Consider the following 13158-nt stretch of genomic DNA (forward strand, 5'->3'; position numbering starts at 1 on the left):
TTTTCCAGTGTCGTGCCAACTTTTTAATGCACAATTACTACTTCTCCTGCCTTCACTGTTTCCAATGAAAATATGAAAGTGTGGAAACTTTTTGAATATATATATATATATATATATATATATATATATATATATATATATATATATATTATATCAAAATTATTTTTAATCATTTTCATATATTTTACAGTTTTTCATATAATAAAAACAACAATGTTGTGCTTAGTTAAAAACATTGCACAAAAAAATATGGGATTGAAATGATACAGTATGTACAGTACAGTAATGTAGCATGACATTTTACAGAATATGTCATTAAATCTTAAAAAAGATCGTAATTTCTGGTAAAAGAGAACTTAAATGTACAAAGAGAACAACATTTTGATACTTATGTACTTTGATTATTTAAAAATAAATTATACAACATCCACTTCCCACTATGAACATGTAACTCCCCTTTGGAATTAATGATTCACTACACTAAAATCAGCAGCCATAATTTAAACCAGACATTTCCTGTGAGGCGGAACTGCTTAAACGCAGTTACATTTGTGGGTTTTTCAGCTTGAATCGTTTGCCTCCAGTTCTACCGCACATCTCGTTCAGGTTTTATATCTCAACTGCATCTATTTTGACTAGACCATTTCAAACATAAGGTTTATTTCTCTTCAGTGATTCTTCTATGGACTTTTCTTGTGTGTTTTAAATTGTGGTTTTGATGCATAACCTTAATAAGGTTTCGCTTTACAGCCATAGATAGAATACCTGGAATTGATTTGTAAATTTCTCTCATACAGAACAGAACACATGGTTATTTCAGTGATGGCAAAATATAAATAAGTCCTAATACTAAAGGGTATTTTAAATGTTAGAACCCTGCATTACAAATACTATGAAAGATTTTAGATAGATAGATAGATAGATAGATAGATAGATAGATAGATAGATAGATAGATAGATAGATAGATAGATAGATAGATAGATAGATAGATAGATAGATAGATAGATAGATAGATAGATAGATAGATAGATAGATAGATAGATAGATAGATAGATAGATAGATACTTTATTAATCCCAATAGGAAATTCACTGTGAAATACTGTGCTGACTATCCGACATATATAATGGGACATATGGTTTCCAAACAATTGCACTTACAAGTCAACTGCTTATAGAACAATTTCAGAAGTTTGAGGATTAACCAGTTGCATTCTGTTTAACTCATGCGGTAAGACAATGGTTGCATTTTTGCCTAGTGTGGTTCAAAAGAAATTAAACATTGCTGCTGATACATAAATATTGTGATTGGTGTGGAGACTGGCTCGGACACAGACAGGCAGACACACTCATGTCACCCAACACACGTTTATTTACACTATTATTTACAAAGTCCAAGTGCCACAAACCCCAATCTTCCCCAAAGTCCAGGCCAACCACTCTGCCTCTTCAGACCACCTCCTTCTCTCTTTCTAACACCTCCCGACTCCAGCCTCGAATGAAGGGAGGCAGTCCCTTTTATCCATACATGGATGTGCTCCAGGTGTGCACCGGCAATCCCGCGGACATGCCCCAGTGTGGCGGAAATGCCGGCTGTCCTCCCGGAAGCACTCCGGGTGTTCCCTCTCTTCTTCCCCCCAGCAATTCCTGGTGTGGCAAAAGTACTGAGGTCCAGGGTCCTTCAGGCAGGGGGACACCCCCTGGCGGTGACCACGGGCCCCTACAGGGTTGGGCTTCCAAGCCCTGTACCCGTGGCCCCCAATACAACCAGGGTGGACGCCCCCTCACGGTCTGGAGGAGGAATGAGCCCTCCTCCTGTCTTCCTAGACACCCCGGCCGGGCATGAGCCCCGTCCGGGTGCCTCATTGGGTTCTTTATAGACTCTTAGGAAATACTATGCCTTGAGCCTGGGAAAATATTTACAGTACAGCCACTGCTTACAAAGGCAGTACCTGCAGAATAAACAAAATGGCACTATGGCATTTTTGTACAATAGTATTCGAATAAAATAGCAACTATAAACTTAAATTATTCACAGAATATTATGGTAGTATTGGGGCCCCACTATTTCACAACCAAAGTAAAAGATTATAAAAGAACAACACAAGATTTATTCGGCTTAAAATGGATTATAGAAATGAAAGCCAACCCAACAACTTTCTTGAAAAATCTACAGAAAATGACAATGCATACATTAATAACAATCCAAAAAATAGAAGCACAAAAGTGTCATAAGAATGATAAAAATAAATACATCTCAAAATAACAAGATCACTGTGGCAAAAATCATACAGAATAACTCAGCATGTTCTCAGACATGCTTATGACAGCAATATGATTTGGAACATGCAAGAACTAACATCATTTTGTCAGTTTATAAGTCGGATCAATGGATTCTCCCAGAAACTATTTTTTTTTTGATATTTGAAAATTCTCCGGCACAAGTTTTTTTTTTTTATTATTATTTCAATATTAGAATTCACACTAACATGTTCCACCCACGTTAACACTCGTCATAATTCTTTAAGCTTTTTCCTTTTTTTACTTGTGGACGTTTTATACATTGTAAACTAATTGCTTTTCTTTGTTGAAGTGTCATTTACTAATTTTCTTTTTTCATCTCCAGGTCAATAATTGCTATATAGATATAGATGCACACAGACTGTTATGTTGCAGTATTTATTCTTATGACTGTTCAGTAACCTTATGACTGTCCCTGAATTGACTGCTGTGAGTGACAGCAGTTCTCTACCATCTGCCCGAAGTGCAAAGTGACAAAAATCAGTGTGCAGAATGGCTGAGATCTTCAATAATTCTGTGTGCCTTTCTAAGACAGAGAGTGTTGTACAATCAGGGACATTTCTTGAGGTGTTACATCCTCCTTACAGTCAACCAATCTCATATGCCTACCCCAGTTGATCCTGCACTCCCATCATTGTAAATCAAAGGTGGCAGAACATTTCCCCTTGCTTTGGTGATATTCTTCTTTTACACTGGGATCTCCAGTCTCTAGTGAAGCTGGTGCTTTTATCTAAATGCTTGCTTACCTGGAGACACCTATCTCAGTCATATTATTCATCATCAAAGGACTCAGTTAAGGAACCATATTTTGACTTGGTGGTTTCAGATATTCATAATGTCACAATTAAATTAATAAACCATGGGACATATTATCATTAATTGAAAAATTCCTTTTAGCTCATATATAAAAATGTATAAAATATGGTAGGAAAAAAACAAAGTTGAAGTGTCTCCTGTACTAACAAATCAGTGGAGAACAATTATAAATAGTAAAGATGTTCAGCAATTTTGAATTGCATTTCAAATAATTAAGTGTAGTGCTGGTTGTAATGTACATTCATGGTGCCAGAATAACATTTTTAAAGGTAACTGCAACAGTTTTCTGTCTTTTGGAAATGTAAAAGATGAGATCAAAAAGAGACAAAACAGAAAGTTCCTTTGGACTCTAAGAGCACTTTTCTCCTTATCATATCATTCTTTTTATAATGTACATTTACTTCATCTAGATGGCAGTGTTGTCTTTTGAATGTAATCTGTTTTAAAGTAAGAATTGACTGGAGTTTAATTCCAAGACAGTGAAGAAGAAGGTCCAAATAAAAAGTGCTATTTAGATAGGGCCTTATTAAATTAGGCCACTTTGTACTTTCTCTATGGCCACAACAGATATTTGTGAAGGAGAGTGCACCTTCCTGCATTGTTTCTGCTTTCCCAGGTCAAACCACGTTTAAAATGTAAATGAAAATGTTCAATAAATTACTAACATTAATAATACAGATGATGACTGACTTACGACTTATAAGCAAGCTAACATGCTGCCCTCTTGAGGTACTCACTGGTAAAGAATTTACTCTGTGTTACAGGACGCATATACCACTCTCAAGCAAACCGGATGGCTGTGGTATTAGATGTTAATTTTAATATTGTTCTGAATATTTATGTTGAAAGGCATTCAGTTCTACACAAGACACAAAGACTAAATGAAAGGATCTTGCTATTTTAGTCATAAAATGGAAGAAATGCAGGTGGCCAAATGAACTGAAAATTTCTCATTTGCATTTAGCACAAATATGATGCTTATCACTCTATTGTTGTACCCTTCTTTTCACAATGGCTTGTGGAGATGGACTTCTGCCTCTTGGAACAGTGCAGGCATTTTATCCAGTGTTCAGCCAACCTAGTGCCAGTTTTACTCGTGATAAACCCTTTGAAAGAATTCTCTGAAACTCTGAAAGTAAATATGTATAATTGAAGCTCTCTTCACACTAGTACTGCAGCCTAGGTTTTCGCTCCATGTCTTATGACAGCGATTTCTTGGAATATTTCAGGATCTGATAATGTTTAGAATTTAGTTCATATGATTTATGTTATTTTAATACATTTGAATTAATTTATTTTTATTTTGTTTGCATTTTGCATCCCAGTCATTGGGTGTTAATGAGCTCTTCTTTGTGTGAGTTTCCATGTGCAGAGGCATGAGATGTCAAGGGTATAATGAATGAATTAATTTACTTCCAATTATTACAAACCAGTAATGGCGCACTGCACGTTACACTTGACTTGAGCATTCATAGTTTTCATACTCTTTCTCAGTACGTTTAGCATTCGTTTGCTCAAAGGTTGATGTGCTTGCTGTTTCCTGACCAGCTCTTCTTTTCTCCACCCTAGCAGCCCACTTCATCTCTTCTTTCATCGGCATCTTTTCATGTTAAAACTGATTAAGTCAGTGTTTGTGTTGCAATTTTTCACTTAAGCGGGCACTTAAGTCTTCAGTCTGCCTCAGGAATGATTTAAGATATGAAGAGGTAGGGGAAGATGGTAGGAATGAGAATGGCTCCCATACGCATGCGCCGCATGGACGACCTGCTGGCCACTGCTGAGAGTTGATTCTACAATAAAATAAAAATAAAAAGAGGAATAACCTTGGAGGTCAATCATCACCCTAAAAGCAGATAGCAGACGTCATGTAGTATATGTGTACCAAATTTCAGGTCAATAGGTCAACGGGTTTGTGAGCTACAAGTGATTTAAAATCCTTGACAGACAAACGAACAGCCACGGTAGCATATTGTATATAAAGATAAAACGTAAAATTCTTTAGTTCCCAAGAATCCCTCTTTAAAGTAAGGCTTCTTAATGTAAATTGTTTTTTGCCTTTAGCAAAGAACAGCTTAGAACAACCCTATGGGGTATCATCTACCTCCTTGGTAGTTCCTGTTACTGCTGAGAAGTTATCTACTAATTCATATGTGTAAACTTCAGAAAAAATGTATGTTTGGATCATTTGCTGTTGCACTGTCAGTATATTTTAGTTTACCCTTAAAGTTCATAATACACTTCACTTCATCCTTGACTATTCCTGAATTAATAAAATACTGAAATAGACAGTTATTTCACTACTAAAAATTACTTTTACTGCAACTATGTTGAGACCCATATTAATATTGGCACTCCTGATGAGATTAGTGGAATCCTTTGAATCTCTCATGTAATATTTGGTAGGGAGAGTATCAGCCTGGCTAATGGAGAAATTAGTCTGGAAAAATAACTGAGAGACAGTACAGGGAAATAAAAAAGAAAAATCAAGCAAATTGTAATAATGGCTAAGCAAGGTACACTTTATCCTAATACCGCATTACAATATTGGTATGATTTGTTGAAATTGAAGATGTTAGCAATATCATATTGCATATGTTTTAATATTTCACATGACTTTAGACACTTGTTTTCCTTAGCAGACAGAATATTAGGACACAATAAGAGATTAACCTCTGTTTGATAACAGTCCATCAGTGATATATTGGGAGCTAGGATTATCATCAACATAAAGTTTATGAACGTTATATTTTGTCAAATTCTTAAGTACCTGATAAATGAAAATACTCTGTGGCAAAAAAGAATGCCTTTGCTTTAAGTACATTATGCCTGACTGAAAGGATGCAGATTATACAGTATAACAGGACTTATTCTTATTTGGTGAAGTGAGCACAAATCTGTGTTTTAGAAACAAGTGTTAGAAAATTATTAAAGATCTTTTAATTTTGCTGTTTTAGTCTGTATTGAAACTTGAACATCTTCTTTTGTCTATAAGAGGAAAACTCAATTATGAATTCTCAGGCTGAGAGTATTTGCATTGAAGGTTTAATGACAGATGCTTGAAGAGTAACATGCTACTTTGTTTTTTATTGTTTCAAGACTCAGCCTAGTGCAACTCGGACACTTATTGTTATGTTTTATTTAATTTTAAAAATTTTGTTGTGTTGGCAATAGTGTTTTAACTGCTGTTAGGGATTTGCTGGGTCTGTTTATGAAAGTACACGATGTTTCTTCTCTTATGGTATAATAAATCAATTTAGATTTTAATTTTATTATCTTTATAGTAAGAGTGCAGAATAAGCTATTACTATTTCATATGAAGAATAGCACAAATATCATAGGTTGTTACTGCCAAGATATAAAATGTTTATGTGTGTATATACAGTGGAATGCAAAATTTTGGACACCCTTGCTTAAAATATCTGTTACTGAGAATAGTTAAGTGGAGCAGAAGATGGACTGATCATAAAGGCATAAAAGTTAAAGATGACATATTTCTTTAACATTTTTATTTCCATCATTCACAGGTACAAAATATCAAAAAAATGAAAATGGCCTGAAGCAAAAATTTAGGCACTGAACATGGTCAGTACTTAGTAACACCCCCTTTGGCAAGTATCACAATTTGTAAACACTTTTTGTAGCCAGCACAAAAGTCTTTCAATTCTTACTTGCGGTATTTTCGCCCATTCGTCCTTGCAAAAAGGCTTCTAATTCTGCAAGATTCCTGGTCCGTTTTGCATGCATTGCTCTTCTGAGATCTATCCACAGATTTTCAATGATGTTTAGGTCATAGGACTATGAGCTCTATGACAAAACTGTCAGCTTGCACCTCTTGAGGTATTCCATTCTAGATTTTGAGGTGTGTTTCAAATAATTATCTTGTTGTAAGACCCATCCTCTTTTATACTTCAGCTTTTTACAGATGGTGTGATATTTGATTTCAGAATTTGCTGGTATTTATTGGAATTCATTCTCGACATGTTCCCTGTGCAACTGGCTGCAACACAAGCCCAAAGCAAGATCGATCCACCCTCATGCTTAATAGTTGGAGAGGTTTTCTTGTCCCCTCTGCTCCTGTTGGGGCTCCCACTCCTGAGGTGTGCCCCTATGAAGAGGAAGATCTTCTATTCTTTTAATTGAGAAACAGAGCTGTGTCTTCTGGGTACACACGGAGCCCGGTTCACTCCTGAAAGAGACTTATGTTTGTTTGAAGTGTTTGAATAAAGTTTTTGTCTCTAGAATCTCCTGAATGTATCTGTGCCACTTTGTGACCCAAGAGAGACAAGACGTATTTCCTGGTTGCTAGAGTCCATCTGCTCTGGGTGTGTGTTCACCAGCAAGCCTCACAGGGCTGGTGGATAGTGGGCATATGAATTGCTGAGAGGCAGAAAGGGGCAGGCAAGGAAGTGAAGCAGCTTGGAGATGCCACAAAAGTACTCACTAAGTTGAACACATGTATGAGATGTAATGTGCTTGTGGTTAGTAAAATAGTGGTGTGCCATGGGATGATTTTGGTTACAAAAAGTGTGCCATCACAGAAAAAATAGGTTGTAGAACACAGCTCTAGGCAATAGTATGAAACTAATTTTTTTGGCAGGCTTAGTGAAATGACTTTTGACAGAAAGTAACTGAGAAATTTTCAGGCCTGAAGGAAAGGAGGGCAAAATTTATGTTCAAGGAAATATAGGTATACTGATATAATACATTTTAGCCTGAATTTGTTCTATGGGTTTTGTACTGGACCAGCCAAGATGTGCATTGACATTATGATGAGGACAACAAGAGCATGTGGAATGCCCAGATAGCCTAGCCCGGAGTATTAGCATCAAAGTTGCTTAACGGACAAACTCTGACAAATGCTGGGTGCACACACCACTTGCCAAGAGTCTGAAAGCTGAGGTTCAAAATGTTGAGTACCTCCCAGGTTAGTTCATTATGGGCATTTAGTGTTATCAGTTATTACTTTGTTGGATTTCCCTCCTTTTTACTTCTCTCTGAAGAAGAGCCAACATTATATGCAGTATAACTAGATTTGTCCTTATCATATCTGCAAAAAAAGTTATAATGGAGCAAATAAGCAATAAATGAACAACTTATTTAACAAGCATATAAAAACAATACACCCTGAAATGTGAATTATCTCCTAATAAAAAAAAACATTCTGGAGATTCATAATCCTCAATCATCCCAATTTCCTACTGCCTCCTGAATATCAGGCCCACTCTCACTTAGATCTGGGAGGTTATGGTGGTGCATGATGAACCAAAAGTGTTGTGCCATTCTTCCACCTAAGAGCTTATCACTGTACATTAGTTAACCAAGTTATACCCTTTATTATTAGTTAATTTGTTACTAATAATACAATTGTGAAAAAAGAGATACGCCCCGCCCACATTTTTTTGGCAGGCTTAGTGAAATGACTTTTGACAGAAAGTAACTGAGAAATTTTCAGGCCTGAAGGAAAGGAGGGCAAAATTTATGTTCAAGGAAATATAGGTATACTGATATAATACATTTTAGCCTGAATTTGTTCTATGGGTTTTGTACTGGACCAGCCAAGATGTGCATTGACATTATGATGAGGACAACAAGAGCATGTGGAATGTAATCTGTCTTTAGCTCTTCTCTGTGTCTTTTTATCAAGTGCAACCGGAATTAGCTGATTAAAACTGAACAACTATTCACTTGCAGCATTTGACTGATGAACATGGACAGAGAGTGTGAGTTGTTGCATGGTCACCTTCTATTTAGTGGTAACACAGCATAGTTGCCTACACCTCTTGTGAAAGCTAAAGGTTCAGTGAGGTGCACACTTGAACTCCCCCTCCCCTCTGAACTGAATTCTGCCTAATTAAACAGATTATCCTAAGTGTGTTTGAAATGTCTCTTCAGTGCTGTCGTTTGAACAATTCACAGTAAGAGGACTGAGGTGTAATGGAAGGTCTGTATCTCAAGCAGAAATAGTGGAAATCTAATCTATAGCATCATGGACAGAAACCCAAACAAACTATAAAATTCTGATTTGACCAGAAACAATCACATTTCTTAACATTGATTGAATTTTGAACAGAATCCACATCCCACTGTGATTATATGCACTCTTTTTTAAAGTTAATTCTTCTAGTAAAAAGAACCAAAAATTACAATAAATAACTCTGTAGTGGAAATGTGGTGCCACCTTTTAAGACTGCAGCTGTGACAAAAATAGTGAGAGAAATGCTTGGTTGAAAGTCTAGCACGCTTGTACTGTTTTTCTGTTGACAGATGACATTGTAGTATTTCTTGCCACTTGTTCTGACTACAAGTCACACTTTCTGCCTGTGAATGGGGTGAAATTACATGTTAAAAACCTGAGTCATGGACATATACAGTATTCCCGTGTGTCAAATGTCAAGCATGAGGCTTGAAAAACAAAGCTGTGCATAATTGCATTATGCTTTATACATACAGATACAGTATAATAAATACAAAATAATCAACCAGCACCTGATCCAAATGCACATTAACAACTGTATATGTCCACAGAAGATCAACTCAGTTGTCAAACAATGATGTAGTGGATTATAGGAAAAAGTCAGTTGAAATCAAAGAGAAAATTAGAAACTACAGAAGCTTATTTCCACCACTCAAAAAAAATTTCACAAAAGTCATTTTTTGCCGTAGGTATTTGGTGACAGCTAGTGAGGAAGAGGTTAAGCACGTCCATAATGTACAATCAAGTGACAAGAACTGAATAGAAACTTTTAGGTATACGTTTAGCCCTGCTTATGCTGATGGGGAAATTGAATCTACTCCATTTAGAATAACAGGGAGCCAGTAATTATCACAGTAACACCAAGTCCAAGGTGGGAAACAGCTGTGGCAGATGATATGTCTTTCGCAGGACACAACCACACAGCCAATCACAAAAGAGTGTCCTTCATGCTGTCCAGAAACAGAAACTTTTAAATAAACTTTTTGTTTAGTTTTAATCCAGTTATTTGCAAATAGTTACATGTATTTTGGCACAGACGTGATCTAGTTGTGCAATACACAATGTTTATACCACTGGCTTGGGTTGTGGATGAAAAACGGGATGGATGCTATTTATTTCACACCACATGGAATATTAAAAGTATTTTCTTAATTGAGAAGTATTAGTGACATATTTCCAGTATTCAGTGTTAAAACAGGTATCCATACACAGTTAAGCACACTCACTGATATCAGTCAACCTACAAATTGGGGCGAACATGCAAACCTATACAGACCCTGACACTACAAGGCAGGAATGAATGCTCTGCACTACAACTCTGCCAGTGTTAAAACATCTGTACCCAACTTGCTAAGCTTTAACCTGATTAAAACTAAATGCATACCTATAACTTTTTAAAGTTCTTATCACTTGATAGCAAGCTACATCCCTTGTAAGTTAGTAGCCATCTCTAGAACATGCATATCAGATGATAATTACAACAGCAGGCAATATTTTTAAGAAATAACCCAATAATTATTGTGAGATAATGCCATACATTTACAAAACAATGCATATTTGTGAGTGGCAAGAATAGGCTTTTGTAAGAATCTCCACACAGAGAAAACAAAATAGGCAGGTGGAAAACTGGAGCTAAATGCTATATTAAAAATTATCTCATTATATATACACTTACTTATTAATCCATGTATTAATTTTCTCAGTTTTATCATTCGGTTTCTTAGTCTAATTTTATACCTTAAATTGCCTTTAGAATCCAGGCCAGCAGCATTAGATGCAAAGCAGAAAGTAACCTTGACAAAGTGCCAGTATCATGTAGTTCTTTCACACATATGACTGCACTCACACAGGCTGGTTAATTTAGTCACTGGAGACCAAGTGTCATCCTAGCAGCACTGGGTGTTTGGCAGGAGCCAACATTTCATGTGATACCAGTAAGTCACAGGGCACAATTGTAAGGGGCCAATTCAGAAATGTCAGTCAAGCTAAATGCATATCTTTTGGATGAGGAATAAAACAGGAACTCTCAGAGGAAAGGACATGTAAACTATACAGAGATGAAGGGCAAGATGGGAATCAAAAGCATGGTTCTAGGGCTGTAAGGCTGCAGCATTAACTACTACTACTACTACTACTACTACTACTTGGGCCCCAGTGAGGCCAAAGTCTCAAAATATTACAAAAAAAATGAACTTTTTACATAAGTAAGCACATTTCTGCTTTTTAAAATTTAACACAAACTAAAAATTTAAATTTACTTAGCTGTGAGTGTAAAGGGTAAGTATATTTTTGCTTTTTTATTTTTTTATGCAACTGTTCTAAAATTATGCAATTATATTGTGCTATTGCAATGTTTTCATTGCCATAAACCTGTCCTGTTTTAATTGTGGTACAATTTGTCAATGCTGATTTAAAGTACTGTGCTCATGCCCTACTTAGAGTTGGATACCATTTTCCAAATGCTTTCAGCAAGACCAGATTAAGAACCCTGGAGGTTCCAGGTGACCTAATGAATAGAGCTCCATAGCACAGAATCAAACAAAACTATTAAAAGTACAGCATATGGACACCCAGCCTTTTCATGCAGCACGACAATTAACTACTTTTGATCTCTTCAATGAGTCAGTCCCCCATTCTTAAAAATGAAGGTGCCACAGTAGTTCTTCAGAGTGATGCCATAGGAGAACCATTTTTTGGTTATTAAAAGACCCATCCACATGAAGATTCCAGATAGACCCTTTATTAATTTAGATCCATAACTGCCTCCATACAGTAAATAGCCAATAATAGATGGTAACAGATTTGTGAAATCTAAATGGGTCCTGATTTTAAATGGACTTTTGCTGCATGCAACACCACAGAGTAAATCCAGGTTTTGTTAATCTTTTAGTGTCCTGCTAGGTAGCCTACCACACATTAAAGATTTCAGGGTTTTCTACATATTAGGAAGTTTTTCAAAACACAAAGAACCAACTGAATATGCTAAAAACACTTCTAGAATGAAATGGTTCTTTGTCAAGCAATAGTTCTACAAGGAACCACACAACCCAGTGAAGAACCATTAAATGCCATTAAAAAACAATATTTTTAAGCATACCTTTGTTGATTCTTGTGCCAAAAACCATTTCTTTTGGTGAACCATTTTTATAAGCTCTGTGAGACTTTGTATAACTATTAACACTATACCAAAAGAAATGCTCCTTCAACTCAATAGAATAAGTCATTTGCTTTGGAGAATCTAAAGTTACAGTCCAGCTTGGATTTAAATCCCAACAGAAACCTTTGTGTCCTAGACTTAATGTGCACTGCATGGAAGGTCTAGGCATTGTATCATTATCTTTTGATTAGATCGTTTGTGTATGGTATATAAACTGCTCAAAAAAATTAAAGGAACACTTTGATAAGCACATCAGATCTCAATGGGAAAAATATAATCCTGCTGGATATCAGTACTGATATGGACTGGGTAATGTGTTAGGAATGAAAGGATGCCACATTGTTTGATGGAAATGAAAATTATGAACCTACATAGGGCTGAATTCAAAGACACTCAGAAAATCAAAGTGAAAAAATGATGCGGCTAGTTAGTCCATTTTTGTCAAAATTTCATTGCAGTAACTCAAAATCATATTCGGTAGTTTGTATGGCCCCCAAGTGCTTTGTATGCATGCCTGACAACATTGGGGCATGCTCCTAATGAGACGATGAATGGTGTTCTGGGGGATCTCCTCCCAGATCTGGACCAGGGTATCACTGAGCTCCTGGACAGTTTGAAGTGCAACTTGGCAGCGTTGGATGGACCAAAACATAATGTCCTAGAGGTGTTCTATTGGATTTAGGTCAGGCAAGTGTGGGGGCCAGTCAATGGCATCAATTCCTTCATCCTCCAAGAACTGCCTGCAAACTCCCGCCACAAGAGGCCGGACATTGTCATGCACCAGGAGGAACCCAGGACCCACTGCACCAGCATAGGGTCTGACAATGCGTCCAAGGATTTCAACTCAATACCTAATGGCAGTCAAGGTGTCGTTGTCTAGCCTGTAGAGGTTTCATCCCAATACCTAATGG

Source organism: Erpetoichthys calabaricus, chromosome 2 (genome assembly GCF_900747795.2).
Source record: "Erpetoichthys calabaricus chromosome 2, fErpCal1.3, whole genome shotgun sequence".
Lineage (NCBI taxonomy): Eukaryota > Metazoa > Chordata > Cladistia > Polypteriformes > Polypteridae > Erpetoichthys > Erpetoichthys calabaricus.